Source organism: Olea europaea, chromosome 15, assembly GCF_002742605.1.
Source record: "Olea europaea var. sylvestris chromosome 15, O_europaea_v1, whole genome shotgun sequence".
Lineage (NCBI taxonomy): Eukaryota > Viridiplantae > Streptophyta > Magnoliopsida > Lamiales > Oleaceae > Olea > Olea europaea.
The window spans coordinates 4,094,896-4,110,260 of record NC_036251.1 but is presented as its reverse complement, the minus strand read 5'-3'; positions in this window follow the sequence as shown (position 1 = coordinate 4,110,260).

Genomic DNA, 15,365 nt, shown 5'->3' with positions numbered 1-15,365 from the left:
CCTGCTGAGCAGTAACAAAATATGGTATACCTAGAGATAATGGAGATGGGAAGTAGAGGTGGTGGGAAAAGTGATCTAAAAGGCGTAATGCATGATTATGTGTGGAGGTCAAGTTATGGGCTAGACAAGCTTAGACGAGGCATGAACGTAAAAAGATGTTTTCTTATTTTAATATTATAATAATATTTAATCAATCGAAAAATCGTTTAATAATTAAAAATAATACCTATCAAACATCTAAAACAAATTTATAGGAAATTTATACATTTTTCCTAAGTTTTCAACAACAAAAAATAAGTTTCAAATATAAATATTAAGCCCTTGTTTGTGCCACATTATTGGAATAAAAATACATTTTTGAATAGTGTATTGAAGGAAAATGTGTGGTTAAGAAATAAGGAAATATTTTGGATTTGCGTGTAATATTATTTTATTGAATAATGTGTAGTTAAAATGATATCAATTCACTGTTGAAGAATATATTTTTTTCAAAAAATGTGACTCAAACAAAGCCTAAATAGTAAATAAATAGGAATTTTTAGGAGATTTCCTATGTTCAAGATTTCTAGCGACTATTTTAAATTTAAAACCGACGAAGTGAAGAGATCAACGTTTAAGTTTTAGCTTAGAAGGATTGTAAAAAAAATTAAATAGAAAAATGATGATTATGCGTGTCTAGACGAGCCTTAACGGTCAACGATTGTTGCTGACCACTAATAAGGCACTAAGCCACTTGGTTTGACGTTTTTCATCAAGCATCGTGCATTGGCGAAGCCTGCACGCCTTTTAGAGCAGTGGGTGGGAGTGATGAGGCGGAAAGGAAGAGAGAACAACATCCGTGGTGATGGGCAAGGTCAAAGATATGTGAACGAATGATATTTGAAACTCAGTAAGCTCCCATTTGATAGTAATTTTTCACTACAAAAAATTAAATTTTGACCGTTATTTTATTATTACAATCGTCATTTTTTACTTTTTCACTTATAGATGAGGCCCACTTTTCTCTCTAACGGTCAAAAAATCAATTCTCATAATAACTATCGAACATGCCCTAAATTTGAGTTAGTAGTCAATGACGAAATCTGCTAATTAAGATAAAAATAAACAATTAAACATAATTAGAAAAATTGGAAGACAAAATACAATATTTAAAATCTAGTACAAATATATAAAAAAAAAAAAAAGGAATAATAAGTGGATCAAGAAAATCCCAAACTAGATTACATAACACAGAGATTCATTAGTTTAATTAGCAGTAGCTCTTTGAATAAGTGTAAAACCCACCATGAGAGCACAAGAAAAAGTAATGACCGTAAATTTTAAAGAGAGAAAAGTGACCTTTTGTTGAGAAAAAAGGAAAAAATGATGGCTGGAAAGATAAATGACCAATAATTATATAGAGAAAGTAATGACTCTTATATATTTATGTGATACATAGATGTATGAGATAAGTTTTATATCATTTATGTAATTTTTCAAACATGTTTGTATTTTCAAATTTTATTAGTTTTTTATGTTTACCTATGATAATTCTAATTTAAAGAATTTCGTAATTATAATTTTAGTTTTTTTTAACTAATCAATTAACTTTACATAATTTAGTGTCCTTGTCAATGTGGGGACTTAGATGATTCTCTATAAATATTGTGTGTCTTTATTTATTTCTTCTAATTAAATGTTATCGGTGAATCTCTAATATTTCCAAGTGCATTACAACTTATGCATGAATGTGTCGTTTGAATTTTAAAATTTTCACATCACTATAGAGTTTATATTGGATTGATTGATTTGCAATTTGCATGTGAAGTTTGACTTGTAAAAGGTGAAACTGACCACTCAATGTTTACTCTAACTCATGCTTGAGTCGGCAGTGAAACAATCTTTCGAGTGAAATAAGCTTAGAGTTCACATAAGTTTTTTGTAATTTATTTTTGTTATATTTATCGATTTTTTAGAAAATCAACCAAAAAGCATAAATAGTTGTCGGGCCCAATGATCTTTATTAGTCATATTTAGTACTTGTTTGATAGGAATTTTGTTAATTGATTTTTTGACCGTTAGAGATAAAGTGGATCCTACCTGTGAGAAAAGAATTCAAAAATGACAGTTGAAATAATGAAATAATGATTAAAAAATTAATGTTAATTAGATTAAAATCTCTACCAAACATACTCTTAATCCATGAATCCATTTTAATATAACTTCGTTCGAAATAGATGTGCAACTAAAAATATTATTTTCATCAAAGATATAAAATATAAGTTATCATCTCCCATTGAAAACTTTGATAAATATTTTTTAGATAATAGATATGGACGTTATAGATTAAATATGTTTAAATTATAAGTTATTATATTATATTATTATTTATTTGAGTTAGAATATTGATTATTTATTTTTTTGTGTTGGGAAAGTTAATGGACTAAATAGAGCACAGTGGAATATTATTTTTCCCTCTTTATATAAATAAAATAAGATTATTGAATCAATTCCGAAGTAATGCTATTTAGTCCCAAAAGGATTACAATTTCAATTTAGTTGACGTTAATGTGCCATTAAATGATATGTGAAATTAAACAAGTCATTTAATTTTACCTTTCATTCAATTTATCATCTAACGTCACTTAAATTGGGATTGAGATTTCAATGAGACTACATAACATTATTCTTCGAAAAAAGTCAATAAGAAGTTTGACAATTTGTTGCCTCCATTGGCCCAAATGCGATGATTTTTTTTCACTATAATCAATAATATCTTTAGATAAGACTAGAGGACCATTGTATGGTAGCTTTCCCAAGATTCACGTAGCCAACAGTGACCTGCCCCAAAGGGGGTAGGGATTATCCACTTAAAACCTGGGTGACGGGGTAGGGGAACCGACCTCACTAATAAGAGTAATGCTACATTGCCATTCACATGTGAGCTAACAGAATGGCATGGATTATTCAAAAAGAAATGAAAAATTCACTCAATTCACTTACGAAATTGTCAACTTTGTGGCCCCCACTCCAAGTGAACCCTTGTCCATTTTTCCCACTTTTTTCACTCACATTTCCACAATCACACTTCTCCACCTTTTTTTATTTTTAGGTGTTTGGTGGGGTTTAAAATTAAATTTTTTAGTAAATTGTGATAAAAATTTCTGAAATGTGTGGTTAAATGTTGTGGAATCCATGAAAAATATGATTAATATTGATTGTTTTACTTTGATTTAGATAAAAATCGAATTTTAATTCGAACCAAACAAACTGTTAGTGTTTTCCCCTTTACACAGTGACTTCGCGCAGCTGCCGATTCCGAACATCTTTGACCTTTGGCCAGCTCCAACAGCTATATATTATTTGGCCGATTTTGCTTCCACCTTGACCTCCGGCCAACGATTTCACTTCGACTCCGACCTCTGGCCACCATCACTTTTTGGTTGAAGATGACATGAGAAGGTAAAAGCTGAAATTTATTCTGATTCTTTGGTTGAATGAGTCGAACTCTATGATTTAAATTTATTTTCATTCGTAGGTTGAAGTAGTTGAACTCCATATTATATGATAAATCAGAAGCAAACATACTGAGCAGCATGTAGGAAGGATTTTTTTTTAAAAAAAATTTTAGATGAATTTGCCTCTATTAATACCACCAACTTCATCTAGTACTGGATAAAAAAAATTTGGAGGAATTTTTCTCTTCTAGAAAAAGAAGTCATAAAGAAGGCAAATATGTAAATGTTATAATTGACCATAATTAAATATGATGCATCAGTTGTCTTTAAAAATAGTTCACTTGAAGAGGGCTATAAATAACATTTCAATCGGGTTTATGTCGCAGGGGAAGAAATAACGTTTCAACTGGACAACATCCAAGCCGTTATGTTGGTGGAGCCTGATGACGAGAATGTTATGGAAAATACAAAAGTACTGGGTGATGGTGTAATAGAAGGGGATAATGCAATTGTGTCTAAGGTGGGCATAAAGTTTAAGGACAAAAATGAACTTTTTGAGTTTTATAAAAGATATGCTTATGAATTGGGTTTTTCAGTAAAAAAAAGAAATTTGAAAAATGATGAAGATGGAGTAGTTCTGCGATATGTTACATTATTTTGTAGCCATTAAGTGCTCAGGTAAAATGGCGGCTTGAAGTAAAGGACAATGCAGGAATACCGCTTCACAAAATTTACAACTCCGTAGTTATCAAAGCAGGTGGATATAAGAATATGACCTATACGGAGAGGGATTGTCGTAACTATGTGGAAAAAGTTTGGAGGCTAAGACTTAGAGAAGGTGATGCCGTAGCAATACAATCATATTTTTTGGCTATGCAAGCAAGGCGCTCTGGGTTCTACTTCAGTATAGATTTGGATGAAGAGTCGTGTCTGAAAAATATTTTCTAGGCAGATAATAGAAGTAAAAAGGCATGTATAGAGTTCCGCTATTCTTTCAACCTCTTGCTCACATTAATTGCTACAAAAAGTCAAAGTGAAATGGAATTGTTTCTTTCCAAGAAATTTTACCTTATTTTTTATAATGTAATTTTTTTCCTCCCAGAGTTGGGAAAGTCATTTCATCAAAATAACAATCTACAAAACGTGCGATAAATAAATTTTATGTTAAAGGTTCAAGAAACATAATAATGGTTGGTGGATCAAAATCTACATAAATTTCAAGTGTTCATTGGAGACCCATTCTAGTACGCTATGAAGGTGAAATAGAGACTTGAGCAGCACAATAAGAAAATCTGTAGGTGAGAAATATCAGATTTATGGTCAAATGCCAATTGCAAATGTGAATATTGATAATAGGCAGCTGATCTAATATGAATCAATGACACAGGATGTAATTTGACATGACCTCAAACAGAAGTTGAGAGTTTTGTTTTCATAAATAATGATCTAATAATAAGTTGTCGATATTTAATAAACGACTTTGCTAAACTATTTTGTACATGGACATGCACAATCAAATGTTCAATAACCATCCCAATGACATGCAATCATCATCAATTGCTTGTGGTCTAAATTTACCAGCATTATTAAGACAAATAGTCTTGATTGAGTAATCAAAAAATTGTGTTAGTAATTTTATGATTTGAGCAAGTAGTCTGGCAAAAGCTACATTGACAAACATGTAACAATCTAATAGAAGAATCAATTAATATCATAAAATAATGAAATGGTCCACACAGGAAGTATATTGGCCTATATATATCTTCATGAATTCTTTTCAAAAAAGTTAGAGATTCAATATTGACATTTGTCTTCAAAGGTCTAATCACTAACTTGCCTTGCGAACAAGTTACACATGGAAAATCATTACATAAAAAGAATTTTTCGGTTCTTTAAAAGATATCCATGTAAGTTGTTTAATATTCAACGCATTATTATAGCTCCCAATTGTCCAAATTGATCATGTCAAAGTATAAAAGTTTTTCGGTTGACAAACTTCTGAATCTTGACAATATTTAATTCAACTATTTTATAAATATAAAATACATGTCAGATGGAAGTACATGGAGTTTTTCTTTTATCTACTTCTGACTAGATACAAATAAGTTATGCAAAGGCATTCAACATTATTTTCTTGTAGCGTCTCAATGTAATAATCATTGCAGCGAATATCTTTAAAACCAAGTAAATTTCTTCGAAATTTGATATAATTTTGTATTACTTGGTAAAATAATACAAGCTTTTCCGGAACTTTCAACTATATTTGATGCACCTAATATCGTACTAACATTATTTTCTGTAAATGTTAAATCCAAATTTATCTTGAAGAATAGTGTATGTAGTTGCACTATCAATCAAGCAAGTGTCTTGACAACCAATCATGAATATATCAATATAACAAAACAAACATATTTATAAAAAAAATTGAATTTAAATTTAAAAGAGTAAACATAATTCAATATTATGAAATTAACAATACATAATAAAGTTTCAATTTTATTTTTAATTTTTTTTGCGAAAAGTAAAAAAAAAATCAAACTAAATTTCTAAAATAAAGGAAAATACTAGAAACATAGAAAATAAACCAATCTATATCTTTCATCACACTACCCCAATCAAATGGGTTAATTTGAATCAGCAAAAAAATTAGAGACATTCAAATGAGTCATAACAATGGGACCATCATAATTAGCAAAATCTGTATCCATTTTTCCCTTTCTCTTGATTGATTTTTTGTAGAGATCTACAAGATATTTTACTGTACGACAGGTATGTGCCCAATACCCTATCACTCAACATCAAAAAAAAATTTCTTCGTGCTCATTTTTGGATGTGCTACTTTCATTTACTTTGTACCTTTTGGAATTTTTCCTTGTTATTGATAGTTTTGTTGATTATTTCGTTCAAGATCTAATCTACGTGTACATCCCCATCCATGTCCACGTTCATGTCCGCATATACACCATTGTCTTGATATTACATTTACTTTTGGCAATGTAGTACCATTTACTTCAGACAATGGTACAGAAACTGTTGGACGTAATCCATGATTTTTCATCTAAAGTTCATTAATTTGTTCAACAATAAGCACGCAAGATATAAGTTCTGAGTACTTTCGAAACCACTATCATGTATTGTTGGTGTAGGAGCACATTCGAAGTGTGAAAGGCGAAAAAAATTTTCTCCAACATATAGTCATCGTGATTTTTTCTTCTCACAAAGTTAATTTTGAATATATTCTAAACTATTTAGAATTGTACTCACTAACAGTTTTAAAGTCTTGCAAACGAAGGTACATTCATTCATAGCAGGCTTTGGAAAAGACTATAGTCTTCTGATAATCAAATTTTTCAATTAATTTTTTCAAAGAACTTGTGGACCTTGCTCAGTGAGGTATTCGATTACCAATTCATCATGAAGATAGTGACGAAGAAAGATAATTGCTTTTGCATGATCCCATAGGGATTCTTTATTTTCTTCTTTTATTGTGTCTCCCAAATCTTTTGAGAGAAGATGGATATCAGCGTTGAGTATCCTGATAGATAAATTATGCTAGATATCAAGTGTAGCATGCTTAAATTTTGCGATATTTGCCATTTGATTAACTGCACAATAAAGTAAAGTAAAATATAATTAGTTACAAAAAATATGATTAAATATCACATAATAATTAATCAAGTAATCAATATCAACATTACATAAGTTACATGTTTTCTTTCAGGGGTAAATACAAATTTAAAATAATATAGTCTTCGAAATATGTGCTACTTTGGAAGCACATTATATTTTACTATTACTTATTCAAGACCAATATGTCAATATTCTTCTTAAATATTAAGTATAATATTGTGTTACTTCAAGAGTAACAACAAACTATTAATAATAAATAGATTTACGAAGAGTAATATTAATCATGATGTTGTGCTACTTCAGGAGTAATAACATAATAAATTATTAATTTAAAGTTTATAATAGAACATCTAAAATTATTTAATTAAGTTAAAAATATTAATTAAACAAATAGGATATCAATAAAAAAAAAATTAATCTCATTCAATTAAAGGCAAAAATAAAAATAAAAAATGTACCATCCTTTTTATAGTAATAAACTATGAATTATATCTAACTTTTAATAAAAAAGCGAAGGAGGGTCTACTATTTATGCAATAGTAAATGAACCCAATTTTGCATGATGTCATTTTTTATTTTCCTTTTTGTTTATGTCAAATAAATGTTCTTCCACACATCATCTCACTAGCATTAAAAAATAATTATGTCAAACAAATGTTCTTCCACGCATTATGTCACTAGCATTAAAAAAAACACTCTTTGCACATGAGTTTTTTAAAAAAAAAAAACTCTCCGCACAGTGCGGAGAGATGGCAAACCATGTGTGGAGTAAAAAATGAAGAAAATAACTCTCCGCATAGTGCGGAGAGATGACAAACCATGTGCGGAGAGTTGGCAAACTCTCCGTGTGAAGTAAAAAAAAATCTCTTCGCACAGTACGGAGAGATGGCAAACACCATGGCAAAACTCTCCGCACAGTACAGAGAGATGACATTCTGTGCAGACATTGTCCTCACAAAGTGCTGACTCTTTGTACAGTGCGGAGTAAAAAAAAACTTCGCACGATGCGGAGAGTTGGAAAACTCTCCGTACAATGCAAAGAAAAAAAACTCTCTCCACACAGTGACTGTCATGTGTGTTGCACAAATTTTGCATTTATCGTATTTTTATTAGTGTATGAATTTTAGTTTTTTGGAAAATTTTTGAAACAATATCTAGAAATATTTTCATGATATAAGAAAATAATTGTAAATTATTTTTACAATTGCATAACAGTATTGTGTCATCTAGAAAAAATATACTTGTATATTTCATACTTGAATAAGAAATATACGAGATTATACAAATTATTTTGCTTGTATTCTTTGATAGCGTCGATATGATTGAGTTGAATGTGAAAATTATATTTCTAAATTTTGTGTAATTTAATATTGAAAAATTGAAGATTGAGCACCATATTCATATGCATTTATATTTTGTGCTTCATATATATTTAATATTTGTTTTATGCTTATATTGAAAAAATAAAAATTCGAATTTTTTTTTTAAATTGGGTTTGGTAAGTGAATGTACGGTGTGCTGCATTCTCAGTATTTGTAAGTGCAAAAATCGATATATAAAAATACAGTAAGCTGTAAATACGGTAGACAGCATATACGGTAAGTTGTAAATACGATAGGCAGCATATACGGCAAGCTGCAAATGCGGTAAGGTGAAAATATGGTAAGTTGTTTGTAAATACGGTAGACAATATATACAAGTACAAATACGGTAGACTGCAAATACGGTAGGCAGCATATACGGTAAGCTGCCTGCAAATACAGTAAGTTACATATATAGATTTATAATTTATTATAAATATATAAAATCTATTTAATATTGAATTTCTTAAGTATTAAATGTTGTAATTCAATATTGTTTCCTTTTTTATAATTGTATTTTCGAGAATTAAAAAAAAATGTGGTTATGAAGTTGCTAATTTTTAAATGTGTTTTTTTGTTGAAGATAAAAATGATTTTTTATGTTGTTTGTAAAAAAAAATTATTTTAATTTTATTAGCGTAATAAAAAGATTTATTATGCATTTTTATTTTTTACATTTTGTGAAAAATTTTGTTTATGGTGATTGACAAATATTCTTCGTTCTTCCACACACGCATCATGCCAACAACATTAAAAAAATAATAATAATTTTAGCATATATAAACTCCATAAGACAAAAAAAAAATATATATATATATATATGTATATATATATATATAGGAGAGATGACAAACTATCTTTTCGCACAGTGTGAAGAGAAAAATAAAAACTCTCGGGACTTTATCTGTAAGTTCTAAGAGGTCTTTTCTCAAATAACTTTTAAGCAATGCATTAAACACTTTAATTCCTGACCTACAACCCGAAAGTATAATTTTACTGAAAATTGTATCCGCTTCTAATGTCCAAGAACTGTTATCAAACAAGTGTAAAATATTGAATTTGGGTGGTATCCTAAAGCCTCCATTTGTGAAAGCAATACCATTGTACTATCAATATCCCTTTTTTTGCACAACTCACATATTGTTTCATTGTATGAATAACGGAAAAGCTCATTTCCAATACCGTAAATATGATTTGCATGCTCAGAAATTGAGTTATGACTAAAATTTAAAGAAGACATAATTGGTTTTGAGCCATGTTTTTCGACTCTGTTTCGTTGTATATACAAAAATTTTATAATCTTGAAATTTGATTTGTAATTAAGGAAATTGAAAACAACTCTCCGCACAATGCGGAGAGTTTTTTTTCTCTCTGTACTGTGCGAAGAGCTGGTTTGTCATCTCTCTGTATTGTGCGGAGAATTTTTTTTTTTTACTCCGCACTGTGCGAAGAGTTTGCCAACTCTCCACACATGATACAACCCTCTCTGCACTGTGCGGAGAGTTTTTTCTTTACTCCGTACTGTGCAAAGAGTTTGACAACTCTCCACACATGATTCAACTCTCTCCGCACTATCGAGAGGTTTTTTTTCTCTTCCCACTTTTTTTTACTCCGCACATGGTTCAACTCTCTACGCATTGTGCGGAGAGTTTTGCCATGATGCGGAGAGGTTTTTTTTGCTCTCCGTACTGTGCGGAGAGTTGATTTGTCATCTCTCCGCACTGTGTGGAGAGGTTTTTTTTTTACTTCGCACTGTGCAAAGAGTTTGACAACTCTCCGTACATGGTTCAACTCTCTCCGCACTGTACGGAGAGATTTTTTTCTCTCCGCACCTTTTTTTATTTTTTATTTTTATTCCGCTCTTGGTTCAACTCTTTCCGCATTGTGCGGGGAGTTTTTTTTTTCAATTTTACAATATTGAATTACACAAAATTTAGAAATATAATCTTCACATTCAATTCAATCATATCAACACTATCAAAAAATACAAACAAAATAGTTTGTATATTTCTTATTCAAGTACGAAATATACAAGCATATTTTTTCTAGATAACATACTGCTATGTAATTATAAAAATAATTTACAATTATTTTCTTATATCATAGAAATATTTTTAAATATTGCTTAAAAACTTTCCAAAAAAACTAAAATTTATAAATTAATAAAAATACAATAAATACAAAATTCGTGCAACGTACGTGATAGCAATTAGTATGAAAAGAAACGTGGAATGATGAACATGTGTTGCCATATATTGTATCAACCACATATAAGTTTTGGACCGGACCCCACTTCAACTCAAAATTCAAGTTGGACAATCATTAATCATATGTCACCTTATTGGAGAGAAAAAGTAATGGATTTAATAAATAGAAATATTTTATCCATGCAAAAATCGGTGGTAGCCTCTTATCTTTTGAAGAAAAATTTATGATCAAAAGAAGACACATGTTTATGGAGATGCAAAAAATAAATAAATAAATAAATACTCCCAACCATGGAAAAATCTTTAACCGTGACAAGAAATTCTTGATTCTACATACGGTTAATTATATACTATTTTTGGGGAAAAAATCATCCTGGTAACTTGTTATAAAAAGAGAGAAAAAAGAGAAGATAATATAAGTTAAAACTCAAGTATGTCTTTTATTAAGAATCAGGACCCATGTTTATAGGCTACAAAATAAGAGTTACAATTGAAATGAAACAGATCTTCTAAATTAGATAAAACTTATCTATGTATCATGATGATAACACTAAATAATTATCAATAATTATCTCATTATTTTACAACAATTTTGAGATGGTAATTTTTTTGGAGAATGTATGATTAAAAAAGAAGGAAAATATTTGGATTTACGTGTGATTATTTTATTGAAGAATGTATAGCTGAAATGATAAAAAAAAAATAAAGAAGATAATATATTAAAATTAAAATGGAGTCCAAACGTAATATATAACTGATTTTTGAAAAAATAAATAAATAAAGTTGCATTCTAATTTTTGAAATGATAAGAAAAGTAGGAGTTAATTTAACTCTGTCTTTCTTTATATACTACCTAGGAAAAATGATATATCTAAGAGTTCAACTATGACCTATTTCAAAATCAAAAAAATAAGATTTAAAACTCCAAAAATCGGATATTATTAAATTTTGTTTAGGAGATAATTGATTAAAATATACTTTATTAATTAAATATATTAAAGACACAATTCCATAAATTTTGGTCTCAAACTATTGAATCAATTGCTTATAATTTTTTCTTGATCACAATTCAAAAATTTTATAGGTCACATTATTTTAAATCGCAAATTTTATATGTTAAAACTTATTTCTCGATCACAAATTTATCAAATTAATAGTTTATATATTATTACTTGAACACAAATCATAAATTTTATAAGTTACAACTTATTTCATGATCACAAAATATCAAATTAATTGCTCACAAATTATTTCTAAGTCACAAATTATCAAATTATTGGTTTAAGTTAACAACACATTATTTATTAGTCACAAATTATTTTTAATTACAAATCAAAAATTTTATATATTACATATTACTTTTTGATAAAATATCAATCAATTTATTGGTCACAATAGTAAAATAATTGATCACATCTCCTACTCCACCGCCATAGACATCTTCGTCGTCGCCACCAACACAACCTACAATGCAGCATCGCCTTCACTGCCTACAATGCACAATCATCACATTGCTTGCACCAAAAATCACCCGTGCAACATACACCACCCACCTACATTGCACTATCGTCACCATAATCACCACCAACTATACCTCAATCCACAACCACTAGATAACCCACACCCCACCGTCACCTCCATGTCATAGCCTTGGTAAGACAAGATCAAAAAATCAAATACCAAATCTGATGGTTGTTCTTGATCCATCGATTCCCAAAAATGAGCTCTTTCGCGACCCAATTCGCTGCTTTTCCTTGATCTCACCGGAATATTACTCACCATCATCACCACTTCACTACCTACACCAATTGGAATCTTACACACATTGAAAACAGCATCAAAATTTTACACAGCCACAATCAACCAACCAACCAAATACCACCCAAAAACCAACAACCACAACCAAACACCATCCAACACCCACTTGTGACTAAAGAAAAAAATTGAAGAAACGGACCCCTGTCTATAGTACTGCACGAGCAGTGCAACCGATGCCTTGCTACATGCAGTACTACAAGCAACGATGTCGCACATTGACGTACTTGAACCATAGTCAATCTCTGTCGCACAACTGTTTGGATTTAGCGACATCTTCAACTACACCACACAACACTAGTGTGTCAATCATTTCCAAAGATCTCACGCCGTATACAATCCAACTTTGCCGATAAAAAAAGAAAGAGGTAAGAAGTTTAGAGAGAGAAAGAAAGGAAAGAGATAATTAGGGTTTGGTATTGAAATCTTGTACGATAGATTAATTAATTTTTGAATTTTTTATGTAGTAAAAATGTTTATTTTATAGATATCAATTAACTAAAAACCTCTGTTTTTTAAATTTGTAAAGATGACCTGTGAGTTATGAATTGAGATCTCTAAATCTTTGGGCCCCTGTAATTTTCCATAGAGAAAATTTCATGTAAAAGAGCATAAAAATAACCTATTTCAAAACTATGGAACAGGGTTAGAATTTTCAAAAAAATCAAATTTTATTTATGTAATACAATTTGGTCACAAAGTACAAATGTTATAGGTCACAAACTTATTTTTCGATCACAAATGTATCAAATATTAGGTCACATGTTATTCCTCAATCATAAATAAAAAAATTTATTAAATCACAACTTATTTAATGGTCACATAATTACAAATTAATGAGTCACAAATTATCAAATTATTGGTCACAATTTAACATATTTTTATCCTACACATTAGTTGTTCATCACAAGTTGTGTATTTCATTAATATATTATTTATTGTCACAATCAAACAAATAATTTGTGACCACTATCTCACCATTGCTTTCGGCAGACCACCTAAACCACCACTACCACCCGATGACAATCGACATGAACACCACCAATTCTACCATCTCAACTGCACCACCGTGACCATCGCAACCACAATTTACACCATTGCCACCACCATCAAAGACTATCACCTACATCACCATCTACATCATTTCTACCACTGCGTAACGCCATCACTTGCTTCACCATCTACAAAACCATGTCACAACAACCGATATTAACACCACAATTCTACCATCTCAAACAAACCAACTGCACCATCGTGACTACCACAACCACTATCTACACACCATCGTCTAAGACTATCGCTTGCATCACCATCTACACCATCACCTGCACCTCCATGGCAATCCAAATAAATGATCACGAACACTCTCCCTAACACACACAACCACCACCTCGCACCGCACACCACCACCACCCACAACACCACACAACACATCACTGCACCCACATCACACCACAATCAAACCTCACAAACCAAAATTAGAAATAAGAAAAGGAAGAACACTAGAAGCAGCAGATATCATAGTGGTGTCATCGACGACGCTCTCCGCAATGGCTTCTTGGTTGCAATAGAGAGATGATATAAGGTAGGATGGTTAGGTATGGGTTAGGTGGGATGAATTAAATATTTTGTAATTATATTATTAATATTTAAAATATCAATTATCATCTTATTTTTGGGGAAAAAAATAATAAGACAGAAACTAGTAAATCTTAATTTTGAATTTGAAAGTTCAAACCTGGGTCAGCTGTAATATCCATATTTCATTACTACTTACTTGAATGAGGCCCATCTGAAAAAATTGGATTAGAATGGGAAAAAGTCTCGTAAAGGCCCAATTAAAAGGCATGCGTCTCCAACTACAACCCAGGCCTGTTTGTCTTATACAAGCGGCCAAGTTTTTCTTCCAAGGAATTACTCAAAAATTGAGGGAGAGGCAAAAAGGGAGACATATTCATCGGCACCAATTTATCTTGTATTGAAGTGATTTCCTCTCAACTCCTCCATCAACAGAATTTGAAGGTAGTATCAGATTTTTATTAGTGTAGAAACGGGGTTTATATGATAAAATGGCAATCGATCTGATTGTTGTGAATGATTTAATTTCAACTCATCCCCTTATAATTTATTTATTTTTCCAAAATTGTTGTTTCTTGACGGTAATCTTTCTCTATCCGTAGTGATTTTTCGACAACAGTCTCTTGAATTTTTGAAGCGGTTGTTTAAGGTTTTCTCCTTGCCTTAAAAACTGGCCGCCCCTTTAGTGTAATAGGTGAAATACCCAGGACCAAAATCCACCCCAGGTGGCTCCTTGCTTGTGCGAGGATCTAGTAGCTGGCTTTTTAGTTTCTATTTTGAAATATATTCCATTGGGGGTGGAAAGATTTTGATCTGTGTTATTAGATCTGGAAATTGAGATCTGAGCGTTTCTAATCGAAATGAATAAATACGCATTGTATTTATTCATTTTTTTTCCCTGTTTTTTTATGACATTGGATTCGCGTTAGTTTTGAGTAGATTATTGTATTATTTGACTTTTTTATGTTAACGTCTAAGATTTGATATAAGAATACTCCTATATGTATGAAAATGAAACTTGAGAAAAGGAAATGTTGCAGGAAGATGAAGTTCAAATTTTTATTCATTGCATGCTGCGTAATTAGAGATCCTTGAACTTTCTATACATGGAACTCGAGTTGATGCATATTGTTTGTGTAGATTTACCTAAATCCTGCTTTGGGCATTCACGCATGCGAAACTGAAAATGTAATGAGAAAAGTCTGGTATAGCTTTTGAGTTTGAATTGAAAATTGGTGTTTGCCTTGTAGGATTTGTGAGAAATTATCCTACTGAAGCTTTTGAATTTAGATCAGGTTATTGTTCAAATTATCAGAAGGATAGTAATTGACTAATAA